Source organism: Furipterus horrens, unplaced genomic scaffold, assembly GCF_987537825.1.
Source record: "Furipterus horrens unplaced genomic scaffold, mFurHor1.1.pri manual_scaffold_6, whole genome shotgun sequence".
NCBI lineage: Eukaryota > Metazoa > Chordata > Mammalia > Chiroptera > Furipteridae > Furipterus > Furipterus horrens.
Genome location: NW_028327176.1, coordinates 170,248,225 through 170,272,424, shown reverse-complemented (window position 1 = coordinate 170,272,424; position 24,200 = coordinate 170,248,225).

Genomic DNA, 24,200 nt, shown 5'->3' with positions numbered 1-24,200 from the left:
GCCAGCTGCAGGCTTTACCACAATGAGACCCATTGTTGGGTAAATGGAGCCCCTCAGGTGAATGTAATTATGCAAATCCTTCCCTAACTACCAGTACTCTCTTGGCCCTGTCCCCAGTGGCTTCCCACCAGTGGGAACACTGTCACATTTCATTATGGGAGGCCTCACTTGTTTGCTGGGAGTGCCCCCTCCCCCCACATCCTTAGGCCTGATAGCCAGAAAGAACCTGCTGCTGGACCTGCCCCTGTAGGCCTGCTGGGCCCACTAAGGAGCTCACCAGACAACCTAGTCCTTTGTACCAGCTGACACATTTCTTCATTATAAGTCAAACAATGAAAATGGAACTTTAGTTTCCTAAGGTGGTGTTTACCCCCTGATTCAAGGCAGGTCTGCACACAGGTAATTCTAATGCCAGAGGTCAGAGAAGTGGGATGATGAAGTGCCTTGGCTAAAGGTGCTGGAAGTTATAGAGACCCATGGTCAAGTGCTTGACACACACACACACAAACATGGTCCCTCTTCCTCTTCCGATCCAGAGCAATCCGATGTGGTTCTTGAACACAAGAGCTCCCCAATCCACAGACACGAGAACACAGTTGAGTCACTTGTTTATTGACACCACTAAAGACATACCTAGAAATAGGGAACCCTGATGAGATCTCTTGAAAGTCCCCACCCTTTTTAATTTACATGAATCACTCATTGGGCAGAGGTCATTTTTTCCACATTTTTGGTGATTTCCCATAGCCACCAAAATAGAACTCTGCCTGCAAGTGGCTCCTGCATAAACGTTGAGGGAACATGAACTTAAACTAATCTGTTTACTTTCTAGAACTACCTCAATGAAGTACGAATACTAGTTTAATCATTATACATAAAATTAATAAATAATATTTTATTCCTCAAATTCTATACATTGTACTCTTTTCTAAGTATTAACTATGAATAGTTTGAATGTTAAGTAAGATGTAATAACAATGAACCAAATAATACTTCTCTGGAGAAAGTAAATTATCTTAAGGAATTTAAAAACACAGAATCACAAACTACAGAATTCATTTACTCAAAGTCTACCTCTGCCTTGATATCAAAATGACCATCAAAGAATGAGATATTTAAAATCCCAGAGGCTCTGTAAAATTTGTAAATCATCAATGAGGGTATGAGACTAAGCTTTGGTTAGCAGCCGGGAAAGGGCAGGAAAGAGGCCAAACTTACTGGAAAAGAACTCACATCTCTGAGCTGATGCCAGGCATGATGGAGGTTATAAGGAAAGATACCTACTTGTTCCTTTATTCACATAACATCTGTATGACTACTGTAGGATGGAGCTAAAAAAGCCAGAAAGATATGCGTGAGTCTGTGAATAGAGTTCTGTGTATTTTTAAGCTTTTCCTGGGTTCCACAGTTCTATTTTTAAAAAAAGAAAAGGAGATCTGGGACCTACTAATAAAGTCTAGTTTTGCGTAATCTTCCATATTAATACAGGGGACCCTAGGTTTAGATATGTGACATAAAAATAAGTGTATAGATTGCAACCTACTGTATCTATACTCAAGATCTGTAAAAGGGTATGTATCTATCACATGAAATATAAAACAGATTTTCTAACTAAACTGATTAATGACATCCAGATTATGATATTTTCATTTTAAAATTAGTTTGAGCTGTCATTTGCTTAGTTTTTTTCATCAGTAATAAACTGTGCCAGGTACTTGAGTCATTCAAACCATCACAGGAAATAGTTATTGTCTCCATTTTACAGAAGAGAAAACTGAGACCTGGTTACATCAAGAAAGGAACATAAACAAGAAGGGAACAAAATCCATCATGAAACAGGCCCTAAAAGGGATACATATCCTGGGACTCCTGCCTCTTGTGGCCTCTTCCCTGATACCCTCTCAGGGAGACCTTGGCCTGAATGATTCCAGGCCCCAAGTGAAGACACATCAGCTCTTGTTGAAAAAGCCACCAGTAAAGGCTGCTGAGAAGTCATGTGATGGGCACATCAGCAATCACTCCCTGCAAACTAAACTTTTGTCAAAAATTTCAATAATATTTATGTGAACCTGAAGATTTCTTAAAGCCACTTTTAATTCTCTTTAGTGTCATGATTCCGTGTGGAAATTTTTCTTGTTCCCTAAAAGTACCCAGTATGTTCTATGAAATATTTCCATAAATAATAAGGACAATAAATCAACTGAGAAAAGCACTTATATAAAAAGAAGATTGCCTCAATGAGGCAGGTAAGACATTGCATCCAATATTGTATATATAAAACACAACATTTTGTCTTTTTAACTGGATATGAACATGGATTTCAAACAGTTCCAGCCACAGCCTGTATTGAGAAGTCGGAACTCTTGCCCTGTTCCAGTGATTGTCCATATCAGTTTATATAGGGCAGTGAATTCTTTACCAAGAATCGAACCATACCAGTTATACAATATAAAATAGCAAATGATCTGTCAGCCAGGACTGTACTAGAAGAATTTTTAAGGCCTACAGTTATTCATATAAAATTCTTATTGCAGTAATACTTGCTGACTAATAGCCACCTTCTTCTCCAGGGCTCCTTTCTAGAATCTTCACATCAGGGCTCAGTGGCATTCTGGGGGACCAGGGCCAAAGCTGTGTAACTGAGTGCTGTCCTCAGAAAGCTAAATCGTACCTTGCTTTTCAAGATATTTTAAAACCATCAATGTGAGCACTCAAAAAACAAACCAACAACAACAAAAAAAACCCACCCAAAACACAACCCACATCTCAACTTTAAAGATTTTAATAACCTGTCAAAAAGGACAGTTTTGCAAATATGAGAGTGGAAGACAGGAAATAGAAATCTTTTTCTTATGCTGTAGTTTTTGGGCTTACGTGTTCAAAAGAAGCAGGCACTCGTAGCTTTCCACAGTTGCGGAGGCAGAAAAGCAGGTATGGCTGTAAGCCTGACATCTCTTCCACCTAAAGTTGTCAGCTCAGAAGCTGATCCTGAGCCAGAGCAGTGGTTTCTGGGGTTGATAGAGGGTTGTTTTGTTTCGTTTTGTTTTGTATTGTATTGTTTTGCTTGGCTGCCAGGTTGACAGCAATGGAAAGCTTAGAAGTGACACCTGAACAGTAGAAAAATTCCACCATATTTTTATTAATCATTGAAAAGGAAAGCTTGTTCCCTGATTGCAGCAGGACAAACCTACAGTGGGGCAGAGGATCTTTTTGCTCCCTCCTCTCTGACCACACTTGAGAACCAAAGTGCTCAGACAGGGTAAGGTGGTTGAGACCGGGAGGAAGTCTGTCCAAAGGCCAGACTTTCCCATTTTCTTAGAAAAGGCATCTTCTGTTACTAGGGTGGATTACGCTATTATCAGATAAAGGCCAGTGTAGAAGCAACTGCAACAGAGTGACTAGTAAACAGTTTATTTGATGGTGATGATTAATACAACAAAGTGCCCAAAGTGACTCAAACCTCCATCCCTATCCAGAAGATTTTACCAAGTGCTTTTTTGAAGTTTTGTGGAAATACGAATTATCATGTACCTGTAGAACCTTCTCTCATGTATATGTGGGGAGCGGCTGCTCTTAGTTCTCTCCTGGCTTTAAAAAAAAAAAAAAAGAAAAGAAAAGTAAATAGAGGGGTAATTTTTTTTTCCTACCTTTTTTCCCTCTTTTACCCTTATTCCAGAAACTTCCAGGGTCAATTAAAAGCTGTTCTCACCTTCTAGCCTACAAGAGTTGGTGAGTGCATCTGCTTTCTCCTCGGCGTTGCTAGTGCTATGTTACTGTCGTTAGGGAAATAATGTAACAGTAAAGAACGTTTAGAAGACAGAGAGAGTAAATCCCAACTAATTTCATCTTGGAAAATACTCTTCTAATGCTGGGGATGTTCATGCTCAGTTTTTGCAGAGTAGCTAATTCAATACATGTAAAGGATATACCCTGCTTTCTTTTACTGAGTATTGAATATTAAGTGGTTACTTGCTTTTTTGTAGTTTACATAGTATTTCAAATGGCTGCATTGTACAATAATTTAATTAGTGGCCCATTGTTTTCTTCCTTTCTTCCTTCAAAAATCTTAACTTCCTAACTTCCTACCCTCCTTTCTTGTCTTCCTTTCTTCCCATCATAAATCCTTCTGTTTCTTATTTATTTTGGCTTTTTTATACCACATTTCCAGAAATGGGATTAGACATTTTTAAATATATAATTTTTTCATTTTTAAGGAGGTTCATAATTTTGTCTTTTTGTTTGCTAATTATGCTTCCTCTAGTTTGAATCATTCATTTACCTACTGGGATTTTGCTTGTTTTTCTCACCAAGTTGTATGAAAGAATTTGCTGTATTTATTATATTTGCTGTATTCATCCTTAGCCTTTTGAATGCTTTTTTACGTAGATTAAAGAAGATTTTTTTTGTGGTGGGGTGTGATGTGAAAGCTTTCAAAGTCTCTTTAGCAAAATCTACTGACTTATAGTTTTGTGATTAAGTCTTCTAGTTCTAAGATTAATAAAATGATCCAGCAATTATTATTTAATAAATATTCAACTTTTTTTTTTTACAGATTAAAATATTTAGGTTTTTATTGTATTATATCATGTGTGATACAGGTATAAATGGATTTTCTGCTCTAATCACTAACCACTAACCACTATTGATTTTCTTCCTGGTCATTTTATGAGGTCTCCCTTATGATATATTAAATTCTTATTACTGTTAAAACTCTCCCAGCCCAGATGTACACATGTATTTATTGTTGCTAAAAGAGGGCAGCGCTGGATCCCCTTCTTAATCTTTTTTTTTTCTAGGCTATTTTTTGTTATTTTAAACTAATACTTCTTCAAAATGAAATTTAAAGTCATACCATGTTAGAATTTGATGGTATTTCTTTAAACCCTAGAGATTCTTTCTTGTACTACTTAAGATAAGGCGACCCGGATATTTTAGCAACGGATGTCCAGAGCCAAAATGGATTTCATGAGTTTTTTGCTCAGAACAGCCTGAAGTAGACATGAACTAAGAGGATAACATAAATTATAGCCAAGAAGAGGATTCCAATCCATATTTGAGAAAAATGTCAAGAATCAGGTCCCAGGGGAGCAAGTTAGCCTCAAAAGGTAGAAAGGGTATTAAGAAATCTATAACCCCGGAGAAAAAGAGTAAATCAGAAAACAGACTTCACATGATTATTGGTGCATAACCAAACCCTTGGTTCTTCCTCTTATACTTTTCTACAACTCCACTGAATTTCCCTGCGTATTAGCAGTGCCATCCTTGGCCTGGCCATGCATTTTGTGAACTAGAAAGAAGCTTTCATAACCCTGAGAAAACTGTCTCAATGAAATCCAAGCATCTATCAGACTTTCGTAGTGTTTAATGTGTTTTGCAGGAGTCTTGCACAAATTGTCAATGATTCATCCATCTCAGTTGCCTCATTGAGGATTTTTGAATAAGCTGAAAAAACATTTATTTTGTGATATTTTATGATATTTTGCAATATTTTGTTTTGAAATGTGTACCTTTTTTGGAATTAACCATAAGTCATAATACTTACTTTTAACTATTTTTCAACTTCAATTTTTTTAAATCAAAAAGACACATACCCTCTTAACTGTAAACATTGTTTTCAAGGAAATATAATACTTTCAACAACAACAGATATATTCTATTTCCTGAAATCTAGAACAACAAAGACTAATATGCCAGATTGGTTCCCCATAAATCTGTCTTTACTCAAACATTGCTATGGGTTCAAATACATTTGATTTATGAATGTTTTCTCAGTTTCTGCAGATCTTTTTCTCTCCACTGGAAACACTTTAAAACAACAATAATGGCATCTCCGTGAGTAAATATTAGTTAAAGGAACAAGCATCAGATAGAACAGAATGTTGCATTCTTCATAATGTATTCCAGTATTAGAACTTAACACCAGGATTCTTTGAACCTTCTAAGTTATCTGCAGAATTCTGGTTGAAAACGTTTTGCCTTCTAAATCTTTGGAGAGTAGCTGAAGTAGACAACTGTATTTTATCTGTCTATCACATTACTCTGGGGGAACTTCTCCTTCCTGTACCTCTAACCATGAGGTCTAAGTGATAGCAGCCATCATTTATGGAACCTTATATACTTGGCCATGGTGATTACTCAAGAGGAAAGTCTCTGAATTTAAGGAAGATACATAGAATCCCAAGGCCCTAACCATAGTGCTTGATCCTGGAAAAGCCACATGTAACAGCCACTCTTGGTTCTCTGCACTGGTCCCCTCAGTTACCTATTTTGTGTTCCTGTGTCCCAGTTTTGATGTGCTTTGCATCTAAGAGCTCACACCTGTGACTCTCTTCTGAGCCCTGTCCCAGGCTACTAGAGAGGCTCGGCTTTCACACAGCACCTGCAAGCCAGTGCAGAGCAGTCAGAACATCAGGAATGTATGGTTTCCTGGTGGCCTATAGCCAAGGACTAGCTGTTGTGGAAGTTTGAAAGTGCCTCAAACTTGCCTAGTGTCTAGACAAACTCTGAGAGCCATTTGTACTCCAGAGCTCCCCGCAGTGTTACAGAATGGGGGTGTCCAAAAATTCCCAGAGCCTGCAGGTTGGGGGATGGGGAAAGGAAACAGCTTTTAAGATGCCTTACATGCCTGTGGCTAGTGGCTAGAGTCTTTGTTACACAAATGGCTTTGATACTTCCAAGACCCAGAGAAGATGGGAGGGGTTTTTGGACCATGGAATGGTACAGAGCACACATAGCCTGTGTGAGGTTCTGTGAATGATCAGAACTGGTTACCATGCCCACTGCATCACAGGACGCAGTCAGGGATTTAAAAATAAGTGGCAGACATTTTTAGGAGGGAGCTCCATGCGGCTTTGAAGGGGCGAAGAGAGAACCATGCATGATCCAGTGCAACACGGCACATGTTTTCCTGAACTGTTACATGGAGGCTGATGACATCGGACCCCAGATCCTGAAGGAGAGAGCTGACAGATAAGGGATGGGGAACTTCTGGGCATTTTTTGGCTTCTAGCCTTTTGGGGAGCAAGGGAAGTGCTGAGTCCCGTGGGAGAACAGGGCTCTGAGCTGAAGTGCTCACTGCCCTCCCTAGGTTGGAATACTGTAAATAAAGACCTGTTTCCCTCAACACCAGTTGTTGGGTTTTACACCATGGCGCCATGTGAAAGAACCTCCTTTCGTTCTGTAACAGCAGGATTAGGCTGAACCTGGAAACTGCCTGAAATAGCCCCTTGATTTGGTTTCTCTCCCCTTTCCTGTCCGCCTCCCCTGTTCCCTTTCTCCTGAGAGCACTTTCATTATGAATGACTTGAACACACAGCCTCTTCCTTCATAGGGTCTGCTCCCAGGGAGCCTGACCCAAGCCAGCCTTGATTCCAGCTGGGTCAATGTCTCTGCCTGAGATTGTCGTACTTGGAGCTGGGAGGTAGAGAGCTTGTCAGCGTGCTCTGCCACTGCTGGTGGTTGGAGAGAAGGAAGCTTACCCACAGAAAGCTGCAGAGGCACCCTGATGGGTCACAGTCCGGCTTCCAGCTGCCCTTGAGGCATCTCCAAAGTGTGGTTGGGATAGAAGGTGTGATTCAGGTAGTTCTGCTGGGTTCCTGTCATTTACATCCAAGAAAATCCCATCTAATATCATGGGACCGAAGAGCTCTCAAATGCTCATGTCACTCTTTATGGAAAACAGCACAGTTACCCAAAACTTTGTGTATAATTCCTGGGGTTAACATTCATGGATTCTTTATGGTTCAGGCCCCACCTATGTTAGAACCATATAAGGCACTTCTTAAGCACCTACAGTTTGGCTTTTACTCTTCCTCATAATAGTGCTTGCCTTCCTGGGTAATCTCAAACATTTTTGAGAAAAGCAGTAACTAGGACTTTTGTTTTGGATTTTCCCCCAAGCAAACACAGTTAGCAATATAGAAATCACAACTGATCAAGTTAGCAAATAAGAAAGTAAAAAAAAAATATGTATGTGCCAAACAGAGTTCATGTTCAACATGAACTGAAAGCTCATGGAAACAAGTGGGCGGGACAAGGAGAGATGGTATCATTGAACTGTCACCTTCCATTGAGCCAGACCTTAGTGACTAGCTTTTTTTGAATAGGAAAAAAAATGTTTACACTGGTACAAGATCCATAGAGTCATGATTTATGCTCCACAGTTCACTTACTTGGTACTTTTGTCAGTTCTCTCATGTGTCTAAATGAGAAAACAGAAACAAAAACAAAAACATTTCTCTCAGGAGAATTAGAAGAGCTGCTGTCTTCTCCCTATCCTACACTCCACAGCAGCCTTGTCTCCACCTTACATACGGTATATTTTTTCAAATGCTTATTTATTGAGTTGAGAGAGAGAGGGAGAGACAGAAAAGGAGAGAGAGAGAAAGAGAGGAAAGAAGAGAAACATCACTTTGTTTTTCCACTTATTGATGCATTTATTGGTTGTTTCTTGTAGGTCCCCTGGCCAGGGATTGAACCCACAACCTCAGTGTATCAAGACAATGCTCTAACCAACTTAGCTACTCAGCCAGGGCTGTACACAGTATATTAGATCAGAAAGATGAAGTGGCCCAATACCGCCAGGCTATAGTGGCAGCACCATGTACAGGACCCACATTTCTTCTTTTAGTCCTAGACCTGTGTTCAGATGCACCTCAGACTCTTCTCTAGCCCCCTGATGCTCCCCTCTGTCATGTAGGAAACTCTGGAGGTATGGACCTCAGGCCAGCATGTAGCTGGGCTTGCTGAGGGTGCTCTTGGGACATTTACCTTCACATCCCTTCATCTCACAACAAACATTTAAGAATGTACTGGTATTGTTTTGCGCTAGTTCCTTGCCCCTGATAAATAGGCAGGAAGGCAAGGTTGCCACAGTGTCAGGTAGGAGACAGAGCCAGGAAGGGACAAAGGTCTTCATGCCTGGCCAAATCCATACTCTAGGGTGGCAGTGCAGTCTACGGCCGGAGCTCTGGGCCCGTGTGGGGGTGTTTGGGGAACCGGGGAAGATTTACCTCCCTCTGCCTGTGTTATCTTCTCTTTATGAAAAGTTACCTTTATAAAATGTAAACATATTTATATATCCCTTGATTTTACAAAAGGAAAAGAAAAGAAAGCCAGACTCCCACATTTGATGATGGCATCTGCAGCATTAATCACATTGTCTCATTTTGACGGGCACACGTTCAACTTTAATGCTGCCTCCACCTCTGTGCCTTAGCTGAACCTCGGCTTTTCCTGATGACAGATTTCCTTATAAGCAGTTCTCACATTCCCTCTCCTCTTTAGACTTCACACCTTTTAACTACATAGTCATATGCTTCTGCATGACAAATTACCACAAACTTAGCAACTTCAAACAACACCCATTCATTATTAGTTCACAGTTACATGGCCCATAGTCCAGGAGGACCTGGCCGGGTTCTCTGCTCAGTGCCTCACAGACTGAAGCCAAGGTGTTGGCCAGAGGGAGCTCTTTTTTGGAGGTTCTCCAAACTCATCCAGAAGTGAGTCAGAATTCAGTTCTTTGTGGTTGGTTAGAACTAAGGTCCTCATTTTCTTGCTGGCTGTCAGGTGGGGACAAATCAGCTTCTAGAGAATTCTCTAAGGTCTTGTATGAGGCCCCCCTACATCTTTAAAGCCAACAATGTGAATCCCCTTCACACTTCGAATCTCTCTGACTTCCACTTCTGCTACTTTGTGGAGAAAATTCTTTGTTTTTAAAGGCTAACCTGTTTGGGTCAAGCCCACCAATAGAATCTCTATTAAGATCCACTGACTTGGAACTTATGGGTAAAAAATTCTTCCATAGCAGCACCAAGATCAGCATTTGATTGAGTAACCAGGGTACAGAAACCTTGGGGGAAAAGGCATGTTTAGAATTTTGTCTACCACAGCCACCAACTTAGAAGAAATTTAGTCCACTCTGAGGGTCTTGTATTAACACAGAAACCTCCATATTCCAGATCTGGTGTATTTTCTCCTTGGGCAGCTTCAGCTGTTGGAGTTACTTATTGCTTACCATTTAGATTTTGTCTGCTATGCTTCATCATCTTATTCTGTCTTCTTTGAGTTGGGGGGTTGGGAGCTTAGAGATTTGTCCTACTTTCTTGTTAGACTTAAATTATTTTATAAGTATATTTGTTGAAATGTAAGATCTAGTTATGTTGTAATAGGAGGACCTTTGGTGTCTATAGACCACTATGATGATGGATTCAGTGTCCACTGATTCTTTATGAATTAACTGAATTTGTGTTGCCGTTGTTGCTGGTGCTGTTGCTGGTGGCTTGCACATGAGTGTGCGCTTGGCAGTGGTCAGCATGCCTGCTGAGCAGTCAGAATGGACGCTAGCCATGAACACCCAGTGCAGATACAGAGTAGCCGTGCTATGCTCCAATAACTAGGAGGCACTTGACAAAATGCTATGGGAGATACAAAGACAAAAGCAAAAACGATCTGCCATAAAAATCTTGTAGGGAAGATGAGCTACATCCAAAGAGATAATGGAGACATTTGTAAGTGTCAAAAGAGAGATAAGAATAAAATGCTTTGTGAAGTCAGAAGGGAGAAAGATTACTTCCAGCTAAGGCATCCAGAAGATGGCGTGGGGTGCAGCTCATCCACGGGCAACTCCTGTAGAAACCAGGCACTCCTGGCCTTTCATGATCTCAGCTAAACGAAAGCCACTTATCAAGATGCTATTGGCCCTCCCACTGTAACACTCATGCATGCCCATGTGCCGGCCAATTGGAAAAGATACTTTCACATCTAATTCGGGAGTCACTGTCTTCTGAGTTAGAACTATTGTGATTATTTAAAGATAAACCATGACATCAAGACATCAATTTCATGGCATTAAGACACTCAGAGACTAGCCGACAGATCATCTCTTGCTATATATTATCTGTCCCAAGTATTATAAAATATTCAGGTAGCATCCCATTGGCTTTCCATAAAACATTTTTGTTTCAACTCTTAGCTTTTGACGGGCAATCCTGAACCAGGATTTGGTGCACAGCTGCACAGCTGCTTTAAGGAGGAAGATGCACTGACCGTTTTTAGTAGCATCTTCCGGGGTAAAAGTGAGTGATGTGGTGACTGCTTTGATAGACAGTTTGCAAAATGTGGCTACAATTATTCAGCTCCCTTCACCCTGTGACTATATAGTTCTTCCCATCAAGAGGTGGAGCCCATTCTCCCTCCCTGTGACTTTTGGCTGACCTTGTGGCTTTCTTTGACCAATAGATGACAAACCTGGCTGGTTTGGCTCAGTGGATTGAGCGTCGGCCTGCGAGCTAAGTGTCGCTGGTTCAATCTTCCAGTCAGGGCACATCAGAGAAGGAAAACTCTGATTCCAAAAAACCTCCGCTGCCTTGCGGCATACCTCTTCAGGGGAAAGGCTAAGGGAGTAAACCCCGACAGAAAATCTGGAGCCGGAGTCCCTAAGGCGGTTTGACGTTGTAGTCAACACCGGCAACTCCTGCGGCGCACCTGAAGCCAAGCTGTATTGATTCCGTCTTTCCCTTGGACCCTTCAGCTGCGAAGAGAGGGGGGGTCTGTTGCATGGGCAACAGCAGACCCTCCATATCACCCTGCCCAGGCTCTGTAGCTTCAGTTTCACTGGAGAGGACACTCCAGCGTCATCGCAAGATGTCGATTCAACACGGGAGGAGACAGATACCGTGTCACTCCCGAGTCGGACTGCACAACCATTCTCGGCGGTGCAGATAGACTCTTAAGAAGCTACACCATCATCTCTCGAGACGGACGGCTGCTGACGATGAGATGACAAAAGAAGTGACAGCCCTGGTCTCTGGAGACTGTGCCCACCTGCCTGCTCCTCTGGAACTCTATAGAGCCACCAGGGGAAGAAGTTCAGCACCCATGCACCAGATCCAGAGGCAGAGCTGGATTTCGGGTGCTTGAGGAAACCCAGCTGAGAGAAGCAGGAATGTGGGCTCACAAGAAATGATTCATGGCTGTTATTTTATTTTAAGACACTGCATTTGGGACTGCCTTGTTATGCTTCCGTAGTTCCATTTCTGTTTGGAGGCAGGTTAAAATAGCAAGTCCCACTCTGCTCTGTAGTAGCAATATTAGTGACATGGAACCAAGATTTCTCACAGGAACTTTGCTGGAGTGACATATTTTATTTGTTTCAATAACGTGCAAATTATCTTTCTGTGATAGGTACATGCAGATTTTATATAATTTATTTAAGAAGTACTGTTAAGAGTCACAATACTTTATTTCCATTTTTTTCCCCCAAGAGTGAAAAAACAAAACAAAACAAAACATTAAACGTATGATGAGTTACAGGGGCATTAAAAGGGCTCCAGCTGTGCTATTCACATAGTATTGGCCACATCTGGGGGGTGTGGGGACTGGGGAGGGAGCTTGCCTGAAACATCTGGATTAAAAAAAAAAGTTGTTTTATACCTTTTATAAATAACACGTATAAGGTACTTTGCAGAGCACTTAAACTTTTTAACTTAAAAATGTGGGTATTATTCCTCTCCCTTCCCCATTTCACACATGAGAAAAGCAAGGCTCAGAGAGGTTAGTAGTAACTTGGAAGAGGCACAACATGTTCTCTTCACCATTTGACACCGAAGCCCATGCTTTCTCTGTGTTTACAAGTGATCAGTGGTTTGGAATTTGATAATATGTTTCACTTAAGATCTTCAAAATGTTAATCATGTCTCCTATTGCATAAAATTAATGTCTTTAATTTGGGAAATATTGAGTAGGGAAATAATTAACTATAACAAGTTACTTAATTTAAAAAAACATAAAACTTCTACATTCTTATCTTCATGCTCAGCTTTGAAGTGTTTATAGTCTTCCACTAACTTCACTGCTGATATTGTGCTCATCCTTCCCCCCAAAATTTTGTGACTATTTTAACATCCAGAAATGTTGAAATAATTTTAAAGCAAATACTTACACACTCACTGCTAGATTTTAGAATTAATATTTTGCAGTACTTGCTCTATCACATCATCTACCCACCTAGCTATTCCCATCCAGCTACCAATTCTTCGGTATTCACCTCTAGTCAGACAGTTCAATAGCCCAGGACAAAACACTGTCAAGAATATTGTTTTGTGAGCAAAGTTTTGTCACTTCACCTTGGCACCAGGGTATTCAGACAAAACCACTGATGATCTGAAAGTCAGCTTCGAAGGAAGGATGCCAATTAAAGTGCCAACTGCAGTCAGTTTCAAAATGATGTATGTGGTCTGAATGGAGGCACTGCCTGCCTGCTGATAGGAAGGACTGGCAAGAAAGCAACTCTTGCCCACTGGCCCAGAGAATGTTCCTTTTACTGCAGTTCTAATTCTGAGTCATGTTCTGGGGCTTTTTTTTTTTTTTTCCTTTTTCTCTCTCTCTCACTCTCTCTTTTTTCTTTTCTTCTTCCTTCCTTCCTTCCTTCCTCCCTTCCTCCCTTCCTTCCTTCCTTCCTTCCTTCCTTCCTTCCTTCCTTCCTTCCTCCCTCCCTCCCTTCCTCCCTCCCTCCCTTCCTTCCTTCCTTCCTTCCTTCCTTCCTTCCTTCCTTCCTTCCTTCCTTTCTTTCTTTCCTTCTGGGACTTCCCTCTCAATAGTGATATAAATAAGAGAAAACATGGAAGAGATCATGGAATCGTGGATGTAGAAAGGCAGGAGACTCCCTTGTGACTCTGCCAAAGGGCACTGTGCCCAGATGAAAGGTAAAGTCACTGATGGAAAGAAGAAGCAAGGCAACTTCAGAAGGGTGATAACAGTGGTCAACATGTGCCATGGGGGTCAGGTAGTAGGTCCCGAAAATACTCAACTGCTGCTTTAAAATCATAATGGCCACCATGTAGCCCAATCACTGATTTTCTGTCTCTGGAATGTGCTACTTCATGCCTTATTCCACTCACTTAATACAAGTATTGAACCAAAGGATTTGAAACTTATGGGTTTGGGAGCTCCACAGATTCCAATGTTTGCTGACAGTTTTTGTAAATCAGGTAGGGGAAGTCCTATGGCTGCTTGACTCTGGCTGCCGGGAGTTTCTCCAGTGATTGAAGCCCAGTGACTCCTCCTTCCCCAGCTAAAACCACAACCACACTGTTTGGGGATAAGCAGATATTCATAGAATGTTACTACCTACCAAGAGAGCCTTCAGAGGGGAGCATTCAGAGGAATAGAAAGAGGAAATTTTGGAGGAATTTAAGCAACTGTCTTGCAGTATGAGGAGTAAGGGGAAATTCTACTTCACCTTAGTCTATTATTACTGTAGCACATTATTTATGATTTTCCCTATGGACAAGATTACTTGGACCTTGGCTTGAAAAATAAGGGTCTTGGATACTAGTTTGTAGAAAATAAGCTAGAAATGAAGCCCAGGATGAAAACAATCATGTCATCATAATTGGCTATAACTGGAGATAGTATGAGGCTATAACCATTGCAAGAGAGATGGATGGGGGTTTGAAAAGGCCCCTCATGGTGGGAAGGTCTGTAGAACCTCAGCGGACAGGAGGAAACAGCCACTGAGCTGTGGAAATGGAAGTCTCCTTGGGGGCAATTAGACCATCACAGCTGCCATGATATCCCAGATACCCTCAGCTCTCCATAAGACCCAGGTCTGATTGTGTCTCTGCAGTCTTAAGCAGCTCAAAGGGAGACATTCTTGTATTCTAAGATGCTCTCTGTATGTGTGCGACAGGAGCAGAGGAATAAGCTATATAATCTTCACTCACATGTTCATGTCTTTCCTCCCAGGAAGTATTAGGATCCTAGATGTATTAGAGACAATATAGTTTTATAGTTGATTAATAGGCTATGTTTATAGTCACTAGTTGCTATGGACTGAATTGTATACCCTCAAATTTTATACGTTGGAGCCCTCACCTCCAAGGTGACTGTATTTGGAGATAAGGTTTTTCAGGAGTTAATTAAGGTTAAATAAGTTCATAAGGGTGAGGTCCTAATCCAATAGGCATGGTGAGCTTATGAGACGAGGTAAAGAAAGACATATCTCTTGTTCTCCCCATGTGCATACAACACAGAAATGTCATGTGATGGCACAGTGATAAGTGTGTGGCCATCTACAAGCCAGGAAGAGAAACTTCACCAGAACCTGACCCTGCTGATCATAGACTTTTAGCCTCCAGAGTGTGAGAAAAGAAATTGCTGTTAAGCCACTCAGTCTGAGGTATTTTATTATGGCAGCCCCAGCTAACTAATGCAGTGGTAATAAGACCAAAGTAAGAACCTAGATCAGCCTCCTGGTCAAGCACTTTAAAAAAAAAAAATCTATAACTAACTTTCTTACTTGTACATTTCTCTCTCTCTCTCTCTTTCTCTCTCATCTCCATCTATTTCTCCATTTTCCCAAGTGAGTGTTCTGTTCCTGAATTCCAGCTGATCTAGTGACGACAGAACTTGACAGCACAGAATTTACAAGGGGTTTTTCAGAGGACAGAGAACCATTAGGTTAGGGGGTTTCTGTGTGTTGCTATAGCATCCCTGGTTTCCCTATTACAGTATTCACCCATGAAGCTTTGTATTTCTCCCTAGAGCATAAGATTCATGAAGACAGAGCCCATTTGACTTGCTCACTGCTCTAGCCTTAGCATCTAGCATAGAGAAATCACCAGCTTTACCTTCTGTCACAGTTCTCCCATTTATATATTTAACAAACATTCATGAAAGACTCATTATGAGCTAGGCACTGTGCCCATGGAAGATGATAACAGCACAGTGTTTCTCAAAGTGTGGATCCTGAACAGCAGCATCAACATCCCTTGGTATGTTGCCACCTAATATGTAACCAAGATTGAGAATCACTGAGGTAGTGGGAAGGCTACAAAGGGAGGATCAGATTGAAACTGAGCATGGAGAAGGGGGCTGAAGTATCAGGTCGAGTCACATAAAGTTGCCATAATTGTAGGTCAAAATTTGTTAAGTGTTGTCAATTAAATATGGTTTAATCTAAGAGATGTTTTCAACTCCCAAATCAAATAGTCATGGCATGAGCCAACAAAAGGGCCAAGGAAATGGAGAAATCAGCTCTATTAGTCTGTTTAACTTAAGCAGAACCCACGATCTTCACCACTAATAATAGAACTGCTATTGTGATTTTTGATTACTCTTTCTCCAGGGCTGGAGTCATAAACTTTTTCTGCAAAGGGCCTGATAATATATATTTTAGACTTTGCAGACCACGTGGCCTTTCTTGTAACTATTCAACTCTACCTTTGTCATGGGAAACCAGCCATAGACAAAGTATAAGTAAAAGGGTGTGACTGTGTTCCAATAAAACCATATTTACTAAAACAGGCAGTGGGCCAGATTTGTTCAAAGTCCATAATTTTCCAACCTCAGTTTGATGGTACAGATTTTCCATGAATGGTAGAGAAGTTGTCTAAGACTTCTGCATGATGAAACAGCTGGCTAGTCAAGTTAGGTAAAGTTATATAAAGTAGCTATAAGGCACAGAGAGCTTCCATATGTTGAGTAGCTTTCAAGTGATACAATAGAGTATTGTTGAGTTCCTTGGAATAGAAGGACTCCCATGTAAGCAGCAAGTGTGAGGCTTGGGGACAGAGATGAAAGGAGCCTCTGAAGTGTGGAAACTCTTTTTCCCTTCTTATACAATTGGTGTTTAGCAAATGTTATTGTATTAGTTTGCTAGGGCTACCATAACAAAGTACCACAAACTGAGTAGTTTAAAAAATAGAAATTTATTTTCTCACAGTTCTGAAAGCTAGAAGTCTGAGATCCAGGTATTGGAAGGGTTAGTTTCTTCTAAGACCTTTCTCCTTGACTTGTAGAAGACTGTTTTCTTATGTCTTCACATTGTCTCTCTGTGTAGGTCTGTGTCTTAAAACCTTCTTATGAGACATCAATCATGTTGGATTTAGGGCCCACCAGCATGGCCTCATTTTAACTTAAATACCCCTTTAAAAGCCCTCTTCCAAAATAGTCACATTCTGAAATATTGGAGGTTAAGATACCAACACGAGTTTGTGGAGAGAGGGGAACATAATTCAACTCATAACAATTATGAGATAATTTACTTTCATGAGAAAGACATATGTCAAATAAATCCTCTAAAATCACCATAGTTTCCCATTTGCCACATCTTAGTAACTTCACTTACTCAGAGATGGTTAGAGCTGGCAGGAGTCTATAGTTGAGCTTCTCCAAGCTCATTTCATAGCTGAGCAAACAGAGATGAAGTGGTTATCCATAGTCACATGGATAGGTGGAGGTGAGACCATGTAGAGTTGCAAACTCACATTCTTTCACGGATTTTCCAAATATTTTTTGAACACCTGCCACATATGGAGCACTGGGTTAGGCACTGGAGAAAAAAGAGGCTTCCCACCCTGAAATGGTTTACGTGCATCAACCCGTGAGCCATAATTAAGTATATGGCTCTGATATGACTGGGGAAAATGGACAATGTTTGTGGAGGGCTGAACATTTGTTGCTTTCATTACTAACAAAAAACTAGGAGTACTTCTTGAAATTTCTGCTTATAAATTCCAAGTTCTTCCTTTATTTTATGATATCATCAATTATAAGGCTCTGTGGATTTAATAACAATTTTAAAACATTTTATTTATTGATTTGAGTGAGAGGGAGAATGGGGCGGGGAGAGAAGAAAAGAATAAAACATTGATTTGTTGTTACAGTTATTTTTGTACTCATTGGTTGCTTCTTGTTTGTGCTCTGACCGGAGATCAAACCCACAACCTTGGTATATTGGGATGATGCTCTAACCAACTGAACTACCCAGCCAGAGCTAACAATTTTCAAAGAAAGAAAAATCAGGCTATGTTAAAACATATCTGAAGCAGGCCATTTTCTTACTACTTTGGGGGGAGGTATCCAAGACAATATTGCTTTACCAGTAATTTGAAAATTATATGTATCAGATTATGTATAGTTTTGAATTCTGCCTTGCATGGGAAGTTCTCAATAAATATTTGTTGAATAAGTGAGTTAAGTTCTTGTCAAATAATCTCTTACCTGTTATTTTATTCTTTTTGACTTATATATTTATGCCTTTTTTCCCCTTCATTTTCAATTGGTAGTCTCCTGATAGAGTGGCATTAATTCATGTCTTAAATGAGCTATATTTAACCAGAAGATGTTTCTAATGTCTTTTTATTTTGGCCAATTTAAAACAGGGGAGAAAAACTGATTGGGGACAACCTAAATAAAGTCAACTATCTACTACTTACCCGATGACCATCTCTGTAGTGTCCTCAGGCTGTCCCCTTGGTTGTTGCTTGCATTGACTCAGACACAGGTCAAGGAAGGAAAGGTGGGAGATATTTCCATTGCTAGATATTTGGGATCATTGAAGAATAGGTGGGTGGATTTAGATTCTTTAGAAAAGTGACTGAATGAAAACAAATCCTACTTCTGTCCTTAACATCTACCGTAAAACAGGCTAAGGTTGATTTATTAACTTACAAATTTATTTCAGAGGATATGTTCCAGCAGGAAAACCACACAATTCTAAGTATTTGTCTTTGAGCTACTTTGAATTTTGTCTTTGATCTCAGGGCTTCCATATGCTTTGTAACTAGATACAGAATTAAATACATCCTCCATTTAAATAGAAATCCCAAAGCACAGAGGTGTAAAGTGAGTTGAACAGGGTTTTTCTGCAAGTTGACTAGAGACTGGTTTAGAACCAGGGACTTTTGGATGAAAAGATTGTTTTGGTTTGGTTTTGTTTATGTGGCTAATCTTCTTGAGATATAAATTGCCTTTTGATGGGTCATGTGCAATAAAACCATGTTGTTAAAGAGACACGTTGTGTGTAAAATTATGCTTCCTTACATACTGTAAAAATCAAGAAAAGAAAATGGGTCTGAAGGCCAAGGTTAGCCTAAGTTAATATCTGTAACAGAGATTTTCTGGAGTTAGGAAACTCTACTTATAGTTATAGGCTTCACATTTTTCTAATATTCTATAGGACAGTGGGCTCCACAGGAACTGAAAGCTATGGGTAGTGCTAGAAGAAAAGCACAGGGCTGGGGAGATAAAATGTTTTTCCCAAGGCAGGGTTTTTAGTTGGTCCCCTCAGACCACCTGCATGAGAATCACCTGAAAGCGTGATAAAGCATCTCCAGGCCCACACCTGACTCATGAACTACAATGCCTGAAGGTGAGGTCAAGAATCTCCATTTTAAACAAGTTCCCAGTGTGCATCTGATACTCAAAAGTCTGAAAACCACCTGACTATAAGAATGTATTCTAGATTAGAGAGTATAAGTAAAATAAATATAAAACTAACCAAATGATACCTCCAAGAACAAATATTGGCAGGATTCCTATTGGACAAAATATCAGGCAAATCAAAGATTGTGCCATATTTTAAAAATTCAGTGGGGGATTTGGTGTTTGAAAATGAGGAAAGTTTTAGATAAAAAATTGGTTATTGTTGAAATATTCTGCTCTTAAAGGAGAAAGTGTTTAATGCCAACAATTCTTTCTGTACTAAATTATGTACTATAAAATGTGAGAAATCTCTTGTATACTTCAGATCAAAGGGTTTTTTCAATAAGATTTTTTAAAAATTAAAACACATTCTTTTGAAATTAAGAAGCAGTATGAAATGTACTATGTAAAATCCAGTTAACTGGGTATAAGATTTAGACTCTGCAATCATCTGGCCCTGCTAACCTGAGGTTTAATTTTATACTATCTAAGAAAAAGGGATCTGAACAAAATTATTTCTATGAATCAGGTATAAATTAATCATGTTATTTCCCTGTCTAAAACCATTTAGTGAGTCTCATATCTCTCAGGACAAATCATACACTTAAAGAGCCTTTACAGGGCTTCCCTCTGCAGCCTCTTATCTTTCCCGTTCCCCCAGGTGTCCCTTTCTGTTACTCCTCATTCTGAACTCTCAGCCATCACCATTATCCTTCCCATTGCCAGAAACCCTCCCTCCCTCTCCCTGCTTCCCAGCATATAGGGAGCACTTAACACATACTGTGTCATTACTAACAATATCATTACTGACAATACAGAAAAGTGGACATATTTAAAATATACGTGTATTTTCAAGGCAGAGTATTCAGGTGTTTCTGAGCACTTGGGTGTAGGAGAGGTAATAAAGTAAAGGGAGAAATCAAAGATGACACAGTTTTGGTGTGAGGAATGAAAAAATTAATTAAGAAACCAGAGCTAATTTCTACTAATGAGAACAATAGATGCATAGAATGCTTACAAATTTTACTTCATTTAGGCTAAACTTAAGATGCTTACTTGGGGAGGAGGTTAACAGGGAATAGGATACAGGCGTCTGTAATTCCAGAAGATAGAGATGGTATTTAAAACAACAGCAATAATGAAATCCTTTAGGAAAAATGATATAGGGGAAAATGGCCACTTCAAGGCCAAGGGCAGGAGAAGTAGCAAACAGAGGAAACCAGTGAGAAAGGAGGAAAACCAGGAGATGGTGCTCTGAAAATGGCTGAAGAAAGTGGGAGCATCAGTTCTGTTGAAGGCTGCTAATAGGTGAAGTAAAATGAAGCCTAAGAAATGACCACAGGAATTGGTGGCATGGAGGCCCTTGGTGACAGGGACATGGCCAGAAAGGTGGAGTAGGGAAGATGAAAGTTCATGCGGCGTGGACTACAGGAAGCAGCAATGAGAGAACGTGTCAACCACGTCCGTAAGAGATCCCTTAAGCGGTCATGCTGAGAAGAGGAGCAGAGAGATCGATCAGTATGGTGGTGATATAGGATAAAGGGGGAACGATATTTTACTACTGGGAGATGCAGAGCATGTTAATGTGGTAAGAATGATCCTGGAGAGAAGAAGACATTATGATATAGAAGAACGAGATAGTATCTGCGGGATGAGGCCCTGGAGGGTGCAAGGTGATGGCTTTGTAGAGGCCAAGTGGAAGGGCTGGCCAGTGATGTAGTGGGGTTTGCTCACCCACGCTAACCAGACGGAAGGCGAGGACGTCAGTACACGTGCCTGTCGGTAGATGGCTTTGGTGTGGGAAGGTGAATATTCTATTATCTCCTGGACGGATGAGTCAAGGTTATCAGCTGGGAGTTGAGTGGAGATGCAATAGAGAGTTTGCGAAGGGGTATGAAACTGTTGTCGGGAGCATGGGGAAAAGGATATACTAGAGAATATCCTCAGGCAAGATTGCCTGAGTGCCCATTTGCAATTTGTCATTATGAACTTGAAACGAGACAAACTGTAGTGTTTGGGTGTTCTCCTTCCACAAATTTCAGAGACTGCCCTCACCCTGCTGCGCCCTCCAGCTCCTGCCCCTGCTTTAGCCAGGCTTTATCCATCAGTCCTGTAGATGCCAGTTCTGTGGGAAACCTGTGCTGGTCCTCCAAGCCTAGATCTGATGCTCTCTTTGGTCTCTGTTTTACCACGCTGTCGTTATCCACTTACTCGTCTGTAGCTGCGGCAAAACGTAAGCTCACAGTAGGCAAGGATGTTTTTTATCTATGTTGTTCTGAGCTCTACCCCAACTTCAAACATAGCCCTTAGCACACAGTAGGTGATGAACATATACTAATTGAATAAAAGAAATATGGTTCAAAAGGCAAATACTAATGTTTTCAATTTCCACGCTAGCATCAAGAACATTTGCACTGAATGTTGATTTTAAAGAATTCTTTATCTATTTGTTACCAAAACTCTAACAAGTCCCTTGAGACATAGTTCAGCTTTCTTCTGCTGCAGTTACTATGTAAAATTGTGTACAAGTCAACTTTATTTTTGAAAAGAGTTTTGCCAAGTGACCAAATAAGAAAGATAACAGTGTGTTGGTTACCTGAGGGAAAGGAGGTCGGGGGAGGTGCTGAAGGGTAAAGGGGATCAAATATATGGTCACAGAAGGAGATTTGACTCTGGGTGGCAAACACAATGCAAAATTCAGATGGTGTATCAAAGGACTGTACACTTGAAACGTATATAATTGTATTAACCAATGTCACCCCAATAAACTTAATTTTTAAAAAAGGTTTACATTTTAGTTGACTTCCTTTAGTCTACTTCAAAAAAATGGTGAATAAGGAAGACTTTATTTCATAACAGCAATGGTTAAAGGAGAAAAATAAGTACCAAAACTTGTATTTTAAATGCAGTGTAATTGACCTGCACATCACATTTTATCTATTAGTGTTCTTTTTTGTTTGTTTGTTTGTTTTTTGCAAAGTAGAAACCAATATGTTTAAGAAAAACTATACCCCATATTCCCCACATTTTAAAATACACATTAGAATGATTAAAATGATTATGAATATTTTAAGAAGACATAACTTAGATTTAAAGTTAGTTTTCACACAAAGAATATATGTGCTAGTCACCTCTCCACTGGTAGGTAATAGACATGTTTTGCCTTTGATTATCAGTCATTACGGTGACTTGCCCAATCAACAGTCACTGTGACATTTTACAAAGCTGCAAGTATGTGTGTAGTATCTCACGTGATCCACACAACACCCAACAACCTTGAGATGTACTTTTATCTCAAATAGAAGCAAAAAGAAACTTAAAGAGATTAAGTAAAAAGTTGTACAAAGTCACAGACCCAGTAAAGAGCAGAGTCTGAATTTAAACTGAGAGTGGCTGAGCTTCAAAATCGATTTTCTTTTAAAAAAAAGTAATATGGTGAGCCCTTTATTAGAAACCCCATGTGATAGCTAGGGTCCTTTCCAGTTATAACAGTGTATAATTTCTAATGAAACAAAAACATTCTTCACGCACATATTTCTCACTTTGGATTATCAGTCTCATTACTGGCTGGGAGATAACTCAGAAGCTCCTTAGTGTCTCTCCTATTCTCCAGATCTGCACATGTGGACACAAGCTTTACACATAGTAACTCAAAAGGACAACCTCTGAGGAGTAAGTGATACTGTTTCAATTTATTTTACTACTGAAATCTCTGCTGTAGAAAGCAGGAAGATTTTTAAAAATGACCAGGATACATAAATGTTTTAGAGATGCTTGTGTAATGGGAGTTATATGAATATGAGTACTTGTGTATAAAACCTAAATTTACACTGCTTTTCATTAGTTTAGGTTTTTAGTTATTGGTTTATATACTTGTGGGAAAAGTAACTATTTACTTCAGTTCTGTATAATGCTGAGTTCACTCTTGCCATTAGTTTAATAGTTATAATATGACCCCTGAGTTCAACTCTGTAATTGGCAATGCACATTATCAGCCAGATGAACATTTGATATACTATATGACATGCATCACTTAACTGTGGAAAGCATATGTAGTAACAAATATTTGTATAGTGCATTGTTTAGTAAGAGTTCATTGGAAGGATGAACTCATTTCACAAATGAAGGAAAAAGGCACAAGTGTTAGTGACTTGTCCAAGTTCAAACTGCTAGTAAGTGGCAGAGTCAGCACCTGGAAAATACTTTAAGAGTGCATGAATGTTAAAAAGCTTCTTAACACTAGGATGGTGTATTATTATCTAGCAAAAATATGATCAAAGAATACTAAAGTCTTGAAAACTAGTAATGAGTGGTGACAGATTCTGGCCCTAGGAACTCCAAGTGCATCATATATATGAGAATTTCAAGCCTGAGTTGAGAAAGTGACTAAAGGAAATGATAAGGAACTTATGTGAAAGGGCTTTGTCATACAGTGAAAAGAACACTGAGCGAGAGACGGAAGCCAGGAGAAATGCATCTGTAAAACAGGGAGTTGGACTGGATGACTTGTCTGGGATGCTCGGTCCTTGCCCCAACAGATAAATGTCCTCAGGCTCTGCCCTAGGAGGCTGGCTGGCTGCCTTACATGAAGGGGCTCCCTGGCTCTCTGACTTCTGGTTGGTTCTGCCAGTGAGGAGAACTCTTGGCAGAGATGGGAGGGATAGGGGAAGGAAAGTTAAGGATTATACTTGGCTGTCCCTGTAAGGTCTCCAAAGGTCATGGCTCCTCCCAAGGACTCTTGCTTTTTCTTGACTCTCCCCCGGCACAGGGCAGAGTTTTTCAGGCTCACACCATGGGCATGCACTACTGCTGTGCTCCTCCTATTCCCTGACCACATCTGGGGTATCAGTACCCTTGTAAAGGAACACTCCTTGTATTATCCCAATTCGAATGCTATTGGAACTACTGAACTTGGTATTCTTATTCGTCTTTCTCCAAAGTGATGATTCTGGGCTTCTTTAAGTGAATTCAGATGGTGTGCAAATTAACAG